The 12,990-nt window shown below is 39.2% G+C and overlaps 1 long non-coding RNA gene across 1 annotated transcript in view; it reads left to right on the forward strand.

Moving 5' to 3' along the window:
* Nucleotides 1-12,990, forward strand: part of LOC133219798 (uncharacterized) — a 21,294-nt gene continuing 8,304 nt past the window's right edge. The window contains exons 1-2 of the long non-coding RNA XR_009727534.1: nt 1-3,161; nt 11,590-11,726. This is a non-coding gene — a long non-coding RNA (uncharacterized LOC133219798). The remainder of the gene's footprint in view (nt 3,162-11,589; nt 11,727-12,990) is intronic.

The raw sequence follows: 12,990 nt of genomic DNA on the forward strand, positions 1-12,990 counted from the left end.
AATAAAGAATGATTTCAAACTCCAAGCCCCTGCCACCTTCTGCAATTTCTTCGCACAGTTAAGTAAGCTACAAAAAATAAACAAGTTGGTTGTTTTTGTGGGGAGAAAACCCAAACAAACCAGAACATACCTAACGTTTCATCACTAACGATGCTGAGGCTGGTCAATGGTCATCTGAATTGCCTTCCAATTGAATGAATCTGATATAAGTTGCTGGGTGTGCAATAACTGCAGAATCAGCATCTTGTTTTGAAAGGACTCCTGCAAATCCTGCAGGAACATTTCAGTACTAGATGGTGTTGCTATGGGCACCAGAAGGAAGCTTAATATAAGAGAAACTGTCTTAGGAATTCATGGGGGATGGGTGTAAACAGAATACATACGTAGGAACCAGAATGTCCCTGGCACTAAAAAGGAAAAGGCATTTTGGGGTTTTTAATGTTCTGCTAATAACATCTTAGGCTACGTGTTTCCAGAAGGAAAAGACAAGCCGGTACCTTTTTTCAAGTTGCCTAAAGTGAAAGATCAGAAAATAAGTGATCAAGTTCTGTAAGGTATATCTGCACCCTGTGTAGCAAAAGCATAATGAAACCTGGATGCTCCAGAGAGATATTTTTTCTGTAAAAACAGATATTAAAAATAGGAATGAAAAATGAGGGAAATAGAAGAACTGCAGTTCCCTTTAGTATTCAGGAAAAAAAGGGTCTCACTTTGCCTTTGAGTAAGTTCAAAATGTAGGTAAAAATCAGATTGGTAAGGGAGAGCTGGATGACTTAATTCATGGCTAGATTTCTCCCATTCTGGCTGTCCCTCTGCCAGTATAGACTACCTAAGTGGAGGAAAGGAAAGAAAAAGTAACCAGTGTAGAATAACTGCATATTGTATATCTCAAGACTGACAAAGAGAATGCAAAATTAAATTCTTGATGTGAAAAGGATGGGACAATGAGCCTCTCTCCCCAAGATACCTTCAGAGAGGATTCCATTTCAGTGCTTTCTTTCGTACTTGCTTGCATTATTTTTCATTGACATGTCCCAAAGAAAGCCTGAAAGCCTTTTATTATTTCTTATTTTCTTTTTCTTTTTAGTAGGTGGTATAAGTTCTTTTTTATATATATTATTTTCCTGCCAATGTTAAAGCAGTTCCCATTTTTCTAGTTTGTTTCTGACACCTGGCTGTGATCAACAATGCTTCCCACTGAATCACTTCTTTCATCTATTCAGCTTCTGTTATTTCCCTTATCTCCTCTCCCCCCTTCACCAGCTTACCTCTCATTAACCCTCAGGGTTCCAAACATATTGTATGTCTCCCAAAGATACATATTTTTATTCAGACACAAGTAATTTTTGCTTGCTAGCCTCAGTTTCCATAATTCCCTAATAGAATAGCTGTGTGTAGTACATACTCTTTACAGCATGGTGAACAATAAACCCAGACATTAATTTATACTTGTGCATTGTATGCTCTTCCACTTCACCTTTTCCCCCCTCTGAACTGATAGTCACATAAAAACTCATTCTTCTCTAATGTAGGAAATGAAATATAGTTCAATCCGCATGTAAAAATCTGCCTGGCTAGCAATTTTGTTTGACCAACAAAACTATAATTTTCTAAAAGTCACTTTAACCCATATATTTAAAATCATGTTTTAACTTTTAAAGGTGGTGGTACTGATACATTAAGGGTCATGTCTGCTAGTATAAAATATACAGGGGTTTCCAGGAAATAAGCTCTCCCTTATGTATAATAAATTAATGTATTTATAGATCATTTTCAGATGTACAACTGCCTTCACTATTCTGAGGAAGTAAAATATGCAAAACCCAAGAGATTTATCTCCTGAGTTTTAGCTTAACTTTTGCGACTGAAACTGGTGAAAGCAGCTGGAAATATATCCAGCTATTCATGTAGACTTCCCTCTCTGTTATCCCTCCACTTAACTGTATAACCCAGCTCCAATTCTAAAGTTCTTTCCCAGCTAAAATTCATTAAAAGATATTAAAGATACTAAACTGTGTGAAAGGATTCATCTGTCTCAACTTAAAAACTAGCAGCTGTATGACTTGATGTTTATAAAACAGAAATTTATTTTTTTTTTTAATTTGGGCAACATTTCCCCTGGTTTTATTACATAAATAATCATTATCACTTGACTGTATAAAGTATCTTTTACCAAAAAAACAGCCCATTAGAAAAATGAATATGTATTTTATATTTTTAAATTAAATGTTTATACTGGTTTATGGTAAACCTTCTCAAAAGTTCAGTAAGATTCTAATTCAATGCAACGCATTCTTTTGAGCAAAAGCAAATTACACCCAAGAACATTCTTACAGACATTAAAAATAATTGGCGTCACTAAAAATTTCAAGTTTGTGTCAAGAGCAAAATAAATATTTAAGTTACGTTTTGTGCAAGTAGTCCTTGCTAATTTAGTCCTCAGAGATATTCAGCCCTGTATAACTTCATCTCTCCTTCATCTTATATTTATTACTGCAAATGATTCGTTTTCTGTTACAGGGAAACTCACTGATGCATTAAAGGTTTAATTGAGCTTTTAAAGTATCATGATTGTCACTATAAAATCATGCATCCACAGTAAGCACGTTTATAGAGAACTTACAGCTTTAGATTTCACTTAGAGAAAAAGCCTTATACTTTCCTGCAGGTTCTGAATGCAGATTTACTATAAAATAAGTGAATAATAATACCAGGTTATTTTGGAAAGTGTTCTTTCATGCAATCACTGCATTTAACACAATCCCAAAATGGCAGCCCAACAGGTGGTCCTTTCACAGCCTTCAGCCCAAACAATCGGAACAAAAAGGACACCAAGAATCGAATGTTCTTCAGGATTTAAAAAGCTGTTCACTTCCCTTTGTTCATTTTCAGATTTAGCCATGTTCATTATTGTTGAGCCACAAATGCAGGACATTCTTTTTTGACATTTTGCCATAAATAGACACTGACTGAGGCTGACTAGCCAGCTAGCTGCTTTGTCACATGCAAGCGGAAACTACTTCACAAAGCGAATGCATTCCTGGTGCCTCAATGGCCTCGGCAAGCACCAGTTGTGACATGCTGCAAATCTGGCAAAGTCTAGGTTAACAAAAGTATGGGTGACAAAGGCTGAAGTTTCTCTTCCTATATTTTCCTCCACAGTAAGTATTTAATTCTGGCCTAATGAATTTGCCTGGAAGACTGGGTGTCACGTTGACAGGCTCTTGAATGTCTGAAAATATACTTCTGCATTGTGGGCTCTCTTTGGAGGGAACTGTTAGTTAACCGGTAATGATGGACTTCAGGGGCGAAATCTAAGATGAAATACTTGTTTCTCGGTATTTTAAAAGTTGTGAAAGTTCCTCGTTACAGTGAGCTCAGTCTCAACATACGTAACAAAAGATGGGCCCCATCCTATGAGTCTTTAATGATGCAAGGAGTCTTTACAGCTGCCTTCACTGCGCTGCGAGGAATTACTCACACAAGTAATAGGCACAGAGGCACAGATCAAGATTTTTTCCCTTGTGCATATGAATAAACATGAAAAACACATGTTTTGTAAAAAAGGCAAGGCTATAATGGTATCTATCTGCTCAAATATAGTAAGTGAATTTATCTTCAAAATTTCTAATTTACCAAGTCAAATCCTCTCCTACTGCTGTGTAATCTAAATGTACTACACTCAGCTTGGCTTGTTTTGCTTCTTTTCTTTTTTATTTGTTTTGTTTGGTTTTGGTTTTGATTTGGTTTTGTTTGTTTGTTTAGGTTTGGTTTGGTTTTTTTTTTCTGGTTTTGCCATCTACAGCCAAATTTAAAATTTCCAGGCCCTCCCATTGCTATTACCTTGGGGATTTTCCAGTGCCCATGTGAGTCCAGAGCTGCTGACAACTGCTGGAGTGTGGATGAGGCCTGCTTGTAGGCAGCCCTGGTGCACGGGTTCAGGGTTTGAAAATAGACCCTTAATAACCTGTTAGATTGAAATTAGACCCTGTTAACCTCTTATTTTCATCATTCAGTCTTTGGTGGAAACCATGAGTTGCTTCAAACTGTCTTATGAAAAGATATGTTGCACATATAAATGAAAGATAAATACGTATTAATCTTCAAACATCTACATTCAGAATCACTTATAACAGTGGCAAAGATATTTGGTCACTGCTGGTTACAATTCCAGCACACACACAAGGAAACACATGTCCCTCAAGTCCTACCGCTGCCAAAGGCAACAGCGCAATCTACAAGAAAATAACCTTTAAGTACAGTACAGCCTTGCCTATGTTAGTAAGGCACCAGCTATGCTGAGCAGTGAATTTTTTCCTCTCTAGTTCAAAAACTTGAAATCAGTAATGAAAAAACTCAGTGTTGAAAAGCTCATTGAATGAAGCCGGTGTTCAGTGTTGTTTGCCATCCAGATGTTTGTTTTGTGGTTTACGTGAGCCTGTTGCAAGTGGAGGAGCCAGTTTACAAATGAAAAGGCAAAAGCCACGACCCACTTTTGAGACCCTGAAGATACTTGGGCAAATTCCTTCACTGCGGGTCTCCCCTTCCAGGATCCTAAACCCAGGGGGATTTTCCTTGTAAACCTTCACAGAGGGCTGTGAGTCCTCATGGTATTCCTCCAAAGGAGGAGGATCCTGCAGGGTTTTTTTAGTAGCAAAAGAAAAATTGTTTAACTTTTTAATATATGAGTGTAAAATCCATGCCCTCGGAGATTTCAGGGGGAAACATTCAGTAAAACATTTAGGCAACAGCCAGCCAAAATAAATGATATGGGATGAATATGTGTGTAACAGGATTTTAGCTTATTTCAACCAGAAAGTACACATAGGCCAGAAAGGTCAGCTTGTAAAAAAAAAATAGTACAATGATACAAAAGTGGGATTTGAAACTCTAATTTTATTGTTATTTTTAGTTTTATTCTGGCCTTACTATCATTTTAAAATTCCCTAACAAGTGTTTTATATCAAAATATCTTTCATAAAGGAAAGTACTTACCCAAAACGTCAGCATATATTTTTGCAAACCCAAGTACAAGTTCCAAGTTACAACCCTGGGGAAAAAAAGCAGTTCTGTTTGTGTGGCAGTGCTGATTTGAGGGAAGAAAAGTAGGAGTTACAGGACATAGAGAAACTTCACTAGAATAAATCAAACAGCACTGAAAGTCAATTAAGGCAGAGGTAGAAGCAGGGAAGCATCCAGCTTTACCTCTCTCCAGACAGCAATAAGTCTCTTGCAAATTTAGCTGTCAGAAATGATTGCTTTGTTTTCGACAAGTGGCATTACTTCCTCTTATACTGGAATTAAAATTGATTGAAATTGATTCATGACTTTTCAATATTTCTCACACCCCTCCATTCCTTTCAATTTGAAGACATTATTTCAGTGAAATAAACACAGAAACAGCATATGTATGTTTTGGGGGTTTGCTTTTTGTTTTTTCTTTGAGAGCCCTAAGTATTAAGATGACAGAATGGTATAACTAGTGGTTTTTGACTGGGTAGTAATTCATTTTCCATTAAAGAAATGTTTCCAGAAATGCCTTCCACAAGGAACAAGGTTTTTAAAAATCATTTTTTACTGGGGAAAAATAAAAGGAACAAAACAACTACAAACTCAGGAGCCACACAGAAAGGTTCAGATCAGAGCAAAAGTTCTGCTGTGCCACTGGGAAGGGTTTCCCATGTGGAGTATTGCTCCTGCTGTCAGACCCACTTGGATGAAGGGCAGGAAGCAGGCGGTGACACCCAGCGGTAGAGCTGGCCTGGGAGCAGGGCCAAGGGGGACGAGGAAGGGAGCCAGTCAGGGACCCATGGGGGAAAACAGCCCAGCAAAAGGGCACTGATGGTTCAAGGAGCTCATGCTGACATATCACGATGAAACCGCCTGCAGCCTAGCTCTGCCTGAACTGCTTTGGCTTCAGCAGGTGTAAAACTGTCTGGATTCAGCTGCAGGACCAGTTTACCTAAAGTCTTGCAGCAGAAGAATATAGTTCAGGGATCTTTACTCTGTAGCATTACAGAAACAATTATCATATTAGAAGGATGGCTTATTCTTGTCCCAGATACAGTATGTCATAGCACCATTTAAAGTGCAGGACCCAAACACATCCCGAACAATTCCTGATATATCAGGACAGCAACCTTGTAAGACAGCCAGTCTTTATGAACCCCATTTACCTACTGGGAACTGTGGGATAAAGCATGGAAAGCCCAAACAATTTGTACAGAGCTCCACCAGTAACTTGTGGGTGTGGCAGGCACTGTTCCAGTCCCTGCTAAATCTCCAGAGAACTGTAACCATGTAAACATCCTTTCTCCCAGAACACTGAAGTTTGTATTTAGTCTAATTGAATTTGGGTTTCAGTGTCTCTACCCCTTTGTATTTCATGCCTTGGCTGACTTTTGATCAACTGCAGAAGCCCACTTGAAGCTACAGTGTGGTGCCTTGCTTTAAAACAGACATCTGCATGTTTGGAGAGCAAGTCTTATGAGGAATGGCTGAGGGAACTGGGGTTGCTTAGTCTGAAGAAGAGAAGGCTCCTGGGGGACTTTATTGCTCAGTACAACTACTTGAAAGGAGGTTATAGTGAGGGTCTGTCTCTTCTCCCGGTAGGTGATAGAACAAGGGGTAACTGCCTCAAGCTGTGTCAGGGGAGGTTTAGATTGAATATTAGGAAAAACTTTCTTCACCAGGAGGGTGATCAGGCACCGGAGCAGGCTGCACAGGGGAATGATGGAATTAACATCCCTGGAAGCATTCAAAAACATAGATGAGGCCCTTTGTGACATGGTTTAGAGGTGGACTTGGCAGTCCTGTGGTAAACTTTGGACTTGATGATCTTAAAGGTCTTTTCCAAACTACTTGATTCTGTGATTCTATGTTACCCTTATATAGACCCATTTGGAGAAGTCCAGGGACTTCCCTTATCCCTTACACGCATTCCAAGCACTGAATAATGAAAAGATCACCAAAAGCATGGCAGAAAAAGAAAGGACAAGGGCAATAATCTGTGGAAGGGAGAGCAGCTAAGAAAGTTAGCAGTGATTGCATAGCTAAATTGTCAAGAGTGGGAGTGACTAAAACAAATACAAAGCATCTGGAGTCCTAGGGAACCTGCTAGGATACAGTGAGGAATATTGGATTGTGGAAGGGTGGGAGGGCTTCCTTCTTGCCATGAAAGTATGCTATATTCTTGGTAATTAGTACATGGTAAACCTGTTTTTCTAACTCTTGCTCTCGTAAATCTATTACCTCAGAAGGAAGCAACAGGCAGAATTTATGATTGTCACACAGCAGTCTCTGGATGGCTGACAAATTGAAAGGATATACAAATATTTTGTAACAAATAAAATTTCAGGAGTTACAAAAATGACCATAACAATCTCTCTAAAAACTAGATTGCAAAGCCAATTCCTTCCTCAGTGAATCTTCCAAGAGCCCCAGACCTTGTTTATAAGCTGCAACATTGATATTATCTGAGAGAAAACCATTTCCTGAAGCCTGTAGCCATTACAGGCAGAACTGTGGGGCTCTGTGTCATTAGGAGTCAGAAACACCTTTTGCACTGATGTGACATGTTCTGAGGGACTAATAGTTTGGTTTTCTTCTGCATAGAAACAGTTCTCCTCTATGCAGTTAATGACCTGATACCCTTTAGTCTTCTTGGTGTCTGTGTAACCTACAGCAGCAGGAGCCTGTCAGAGTCGCATAACCAGAATTGGTTCCTTCCTCTCCTGTCAAACTGCTTTTTCTTTGTTTTCATCTCCTCTGTGCTCACAACCCTTCTGTGTAGCATCCTACAAGGTCAATCTCTGACACTCCCCTTTGGCCCATCTTGTATCACACTGGTCTCTTTTCTACCTTCACAACCATCTGTGCTGGGTAAGCGTCTTCTCTTCTGCAGCTCCAGCACCTAGAACAACCTTATTTTGTCTCTTGTTGACTCTCTGTCTTGTTTCAAATTGCATTTGAAATAGCTTTTCACCTTTGCTATACCTATTTTTCTCATTCCCTGCTGCTTGCTTGCCTTGTAATTGCACTACAGGCACTCAGTGAAACACTTTGGCACAGCTGAAAGAAAAGTCTATATACACAAATGTTATTGTACTTAAGCGGAATTCACAGGCCAGAACAGTTTGTTGTTTGATATGTGTTCTTGTTGTAAAACCAAAGCAGAGATGAAACACTCTCTGTGGGTTTGGAACTGATGCTTCCCTTAAACCTGTGCTGGAGGATGTATCAGTATTGTTTCTCTGTGGGTAAGAAGAAATTAGCACCAGCAACTTCTAAGATGCTGATTTTTAAATACCCCAAAGCATATTCATTTTGCAGTGTTCTTCCTCCTTTGCTGTTTGGGACATGTAAAAATGAAGAATTTGAGCGTTCAGCGTAAAGGAGAATCTCCCTCATCTCCACAATGTAAGAAATGTTTTTGTACATAGCTTTTACAATGTGTCAGTGAAGATTTTCTACTGCACTAAGAAATTCCTGTATTTGGCTGTCTCGTGTTAAGCTGTGGTAGATGATTCAAGCGTGGTAGATGATTCAAGCGTGATGTTTCTTGCTGTGCCCCGTAACTAAAGTTACAGGCAGTAGAATCTGCTTAGCTGTGCTGTCTGAAGTGGCTGCCTTCCTACCAAGGTAGTCTAGTCTGTATTAAACAGAAGGCTCTTTCTCTCCCATTTTATGATGCTATTACTGGCTGACAACAAATTCTGAAGAATTAATGTACACATGAAAGACACAATCCACACATTTTCTTTTCTTCACAAGTTTTGTGCAAAGGCTTAGGACTTGAATTTGCTTGATACTACATCTGTTAGCTGGAGAAGCATCTGATTAGCAAAACTCCGTGCTGGTTTTCTTCAGACTTGTTAGTGGTAGCTGTTAGTTCCCTGTGTGGTGGTCAAGCAAAGTAGCTGGCATACTTAAGCAAACACCTACAGTATGATGTCTACAAAATTACTGGCGTGAAAGTGTACCTCTTGTTACTGCAGTAACTCTGCGTGCATCTTGCTTTCTTGCCATTATGCACGCAGGTTACATGCACAAAGCTATAACTACATAGAGTGGAGGTGGGACTATTGGGTAATTAGGGGCACTTTCTTCACTCTTTGAATGATTTGGATGATTCAGGGTCTGGGGTTGATAACAATTCTTCTGTACGAAGACAACTACTGTGCAGGTTATTCAAACTACTCCCCATGTACTCAGAAGACTCAAGAGATTAAATAGAGCAAGAGCTAGGTTTACAGGCCAGCATTTCAGAAGGACTTGGTAATTAATCACATTTGTGGCGTTACAAAAATGACCATAACAAACTCCTTAAAACTTAGATTGTGGAGACAATTCCTTCCTTGCAGGAATTCCAAATGAGACTCTCTGGTGTAAAACACCTAGCCAGTTTCTGTTCATTTTAACAACTCAAAGGGTAGTGGGCAAGTCTTCATCAAATGCAAAATTCTGTATGTATGAACTGTGTATAAAATAGTGTATGCGTGTAAAGCTGTATGAGAGGCTACATACAGAGTTAATAGAATTACCATAGAGCAGGGTACAGAGGAATAGCTTTTATTCTCTCACAAGTGTTAAGTAGGGGTATGATTCTAGTTTTGAGCCAAATGAGTTTGTGACAATTGATTTAGCCTGGCTGTTGCTACAAAACTTCATAACAGGGCACATTGTAGAACCAGTAAAATAGGTCATAATTAAGTAAGAAACTTCATTATATTTATGTATAAACAACTTATTTGTATTCATAGTGGATTTTCTCCACAAATCCATTCTTCTCTCAGAGCCAAATAGAAATTTAATGTCATTGTTATGTTTAGGTGAACATCACGCTCTTATATTCCCCTCTGTTTGGCCTTGAATAAAAATCAGAGCAACAATAATAGAAATGGTATGAAAGTAGTCATGAACAGTAGCCCATCTGTACTGGACAGAATTCTACAAATCAATTAGACGGTCATAAAAAGCTAAACAGATGTGGATGAATCAACTGTGGAAATAAAATGGATTGAACTCTTAAGTTTAGTATTCATGTATAACCCTTTTTAATAACCAAGATGGGTAAATTACACTAATTAACCTTTAAAAATTTAGATGATTTCTAAATAATAGCTTCAAACAATGCCTATTCTTTTCATTGTTACTTTTAAGTGTTTTGCCCATGGTAAGGCAGTTTTGCTAGAAGATCTACAGAGGTAGCTGTTTGAATGTACTTTTTCCTTATTTCTCAATCATTAGACTTTCTACAACATACTCCCACCTCTCCCCCATCAGGCAGTGCTTAGAGTCAGAAGAAATCAAATCCATATATCCTAGGAAGCAATGACAAGAAAACTCATCTCCTGAAGACCACTTCAGTTGGGTCTCACTGCTCTTGGGTGCAATAGATTATCCAGTAAAACAGAAAATCCTTTTCCTAGCCATAGAAGCATGTTATCTGGACTAGGGCAATGCTTTCAACAAAGGCAATGTGTAGTCCAGCACTTTTGGACATGTTGCCTGGATCCTCAGTAACCTGCAGAGCTGTGCGTAGTTTTCATTCACTTCCTGCCATGCTTTGATGTAGCAAGCAATTATGAGGGGATTATACAGGTTCATGTTATAGCACAGCTGAAATCAGGGTAGGGAGATTCCTATGGCTACAGAAGCCTGAAGTACTCAGCAAGCCTTCAGCAAGAAGGGTTAGGGGAAGCACTTGCTTTAATGGGGGAAGGCAAAAGCCATCTGTAAGGGAATCTTTCTGGAGACATTTTTGTTTCCCTTTTCAAAGCCCCTCTCCATATCTTCATTCAGGAACAGACAATTTGGCTCCACTACGGTGTAAAATGTTTTGTTTGTCCTTATTGGTGCAAATGATTTGTAAACTCGCCAATCAAAAAACAATTTATTCAGTGTTTTAACTACTTCTCCTTCAAACAATGCATCTTTGGCATTCTGCAGTTAAAATTCCTCAGTGGTATTTTAAAGTCTTAATTAAAACAAAAGAGATAACTTACGATGTATTTTTAAAAATAAATAAATAATGCAGCACTGATCGCAATACATTGGATGGAATGGTGAATGGTTTGAGTTCCCTAAATTACTGATATTACCTGCTGGTACGAGGGCTGTTCAAAAGGGCACTTCACTTTTGGGTTTATTTATTAAAATCTAGCACTCAACTGTAAGAAATTAGCCTCCTAGAGATGAATCGCTCCCTACTCAGAGGAGCCTGAAGCAAAGAAATCGAGCATGCACACATTGCAGAACTGCACAGTAACATGAGCTCCAATGTTTTCCTACATCTCTCATGCAAGGTGCAGCAATGTGAAGCATTCCTAAGGGCAACTAATGTTCTTGGTTGAAAGTGATGCTTAGACATCTTCCTCAAATAGTTAATGTCAAATTTACAGTGCTGTATAATTATCATTTTTTTTAATCTTGTAACTGGAACCCCATAATAACTCAGGTGAAATGTGAAACACAGGCTATTGGATGCTGGCAAAACCTGGAAAGATCTCTAGATTAACTTTCAGGTAAGCATAAATGAGGAGACAGAATTTCTCCCTCATTTTATATGGGGAATTTTCTGTATTGCAGCTGGGACCCAAGTCTGTCTTGACGTCTTGCAGTGGAAACCAGGCTATCCTTTCAGGTTTTGGATGGCTGCAAAGACTTTAAGCATTCCTTCAAAGCATGCACCTTGAAAACATCAGGGCAGAAAAGATGCAGCTCAGGTAGGAGCCTTGGCAGCCTGGAATGCTTTGCAATTTCTCTAGCAGGACACACCATGGTCATTCTCTCTTTTCCTGCCAGTCTACAGCTCAGTAAGCTGCTTGGTGTTGGTGGAACAGCCATACCCTGGAACAGTGGTAAATGTGTTCTGGGTTAGTTAATTAAGCAATGCCATTCCTAATCACCTGCAGCTTTAATCTATGCAGATTAGACACATGTGGGGTTCACTGAATTTTATCTGAACCCTGTGATGTATCATCCTGCAATGGGTTGCAGTTATGTTCAGTGCAAGAGATCCTCAACAAGGAAACCTATACAAAATTACCACTGTGTAACCCAAATCCGGGTGCTCTTTATCTACTACCACACTAGGGGTTCACACTGTCCTAAGAGAATTGCTTTTCTTACTCTTGTGTGACTCCAGTAACAAATCCCAGAATCCAGCTATGGCATTCATGCATGACTGATGTTAGCAGGATTTCCACTACTGACTGGGTGAAGGAGTAGGGGTGGTGGTGCTGAGACCTCTCAAAGGTAAGAGAGATTTTTACTAAACAGCACGCTTGCTGGTAAGCCTGAACTAATGAAGAATCCACTCTTATCATTTTTATTGCAGTGTGTTTGCCCATGGTCAGAGATGCCCTCTTAGAAGAAAAAGAGAAGCAGATTTTCTCAAATTGCTCACAAATTAAAGAGCTCTGTACTGACAGCCAGGCAGAATGCTTTTTCCCCATACAATAGTTTTTCTTGCTATGCCACATATAAGCTGCCAGCAGTAAAGGTATTTCCACAAAAGCACTAATGTCCTTTCACAGGGAAACCTTTAATATCACTGGGATTATATATGCTGGAGGATGGTGAACTGGATCACATAAATGGCCTTCAAAAATGCTTCCGTATAGTTCTATCTATTCAGTAAATTATTCTCTGTAGTGAACTTGCACATCTAAACCATTCCTTTGCCCAGTTTAGATGCAAAGCTGGCCTTTTGCTAAGGAAGAAATGTTGCTGTAGTAAGCAGCAGCCACAGTAGTGCTTCTCATTACACAGGATTCTGGATGCCAGAAGCGGTCCAAGAGGAAAACATTTTATGAGAGAAGGTATCCTCAATGTTATACTGTAATACTAGCTCTAGCTGAAAGTGGAGAAGAAAGAAATGTTTAACAAAGACATAAAGTCACCTTCTTCATAACACTTCTGTATGTCCTTTTGGAGGAAAGGGAGTGTAGATCAGCCCAGCATCTAAAAACATCTTGGTCAAGGTGT

This window comes from Neopsephotus bourkii, unplaced genomic scaffold (assembly GCF_033783945.1).
Source record: "Neopsephotus bourkii isolate Nb327-2 ecotype Australia unplaced genomic scaffold, CSIRO-AGI_Nbou_v1 NB_1376, whole genome shotgun sequence".
Taxonomy (NCBI): Eukaryota; Metazoa; Chordata; class Aves; order Psittaciformes; family Psittacidae; genus Neopsephotus; species Neopsephotus bourkii.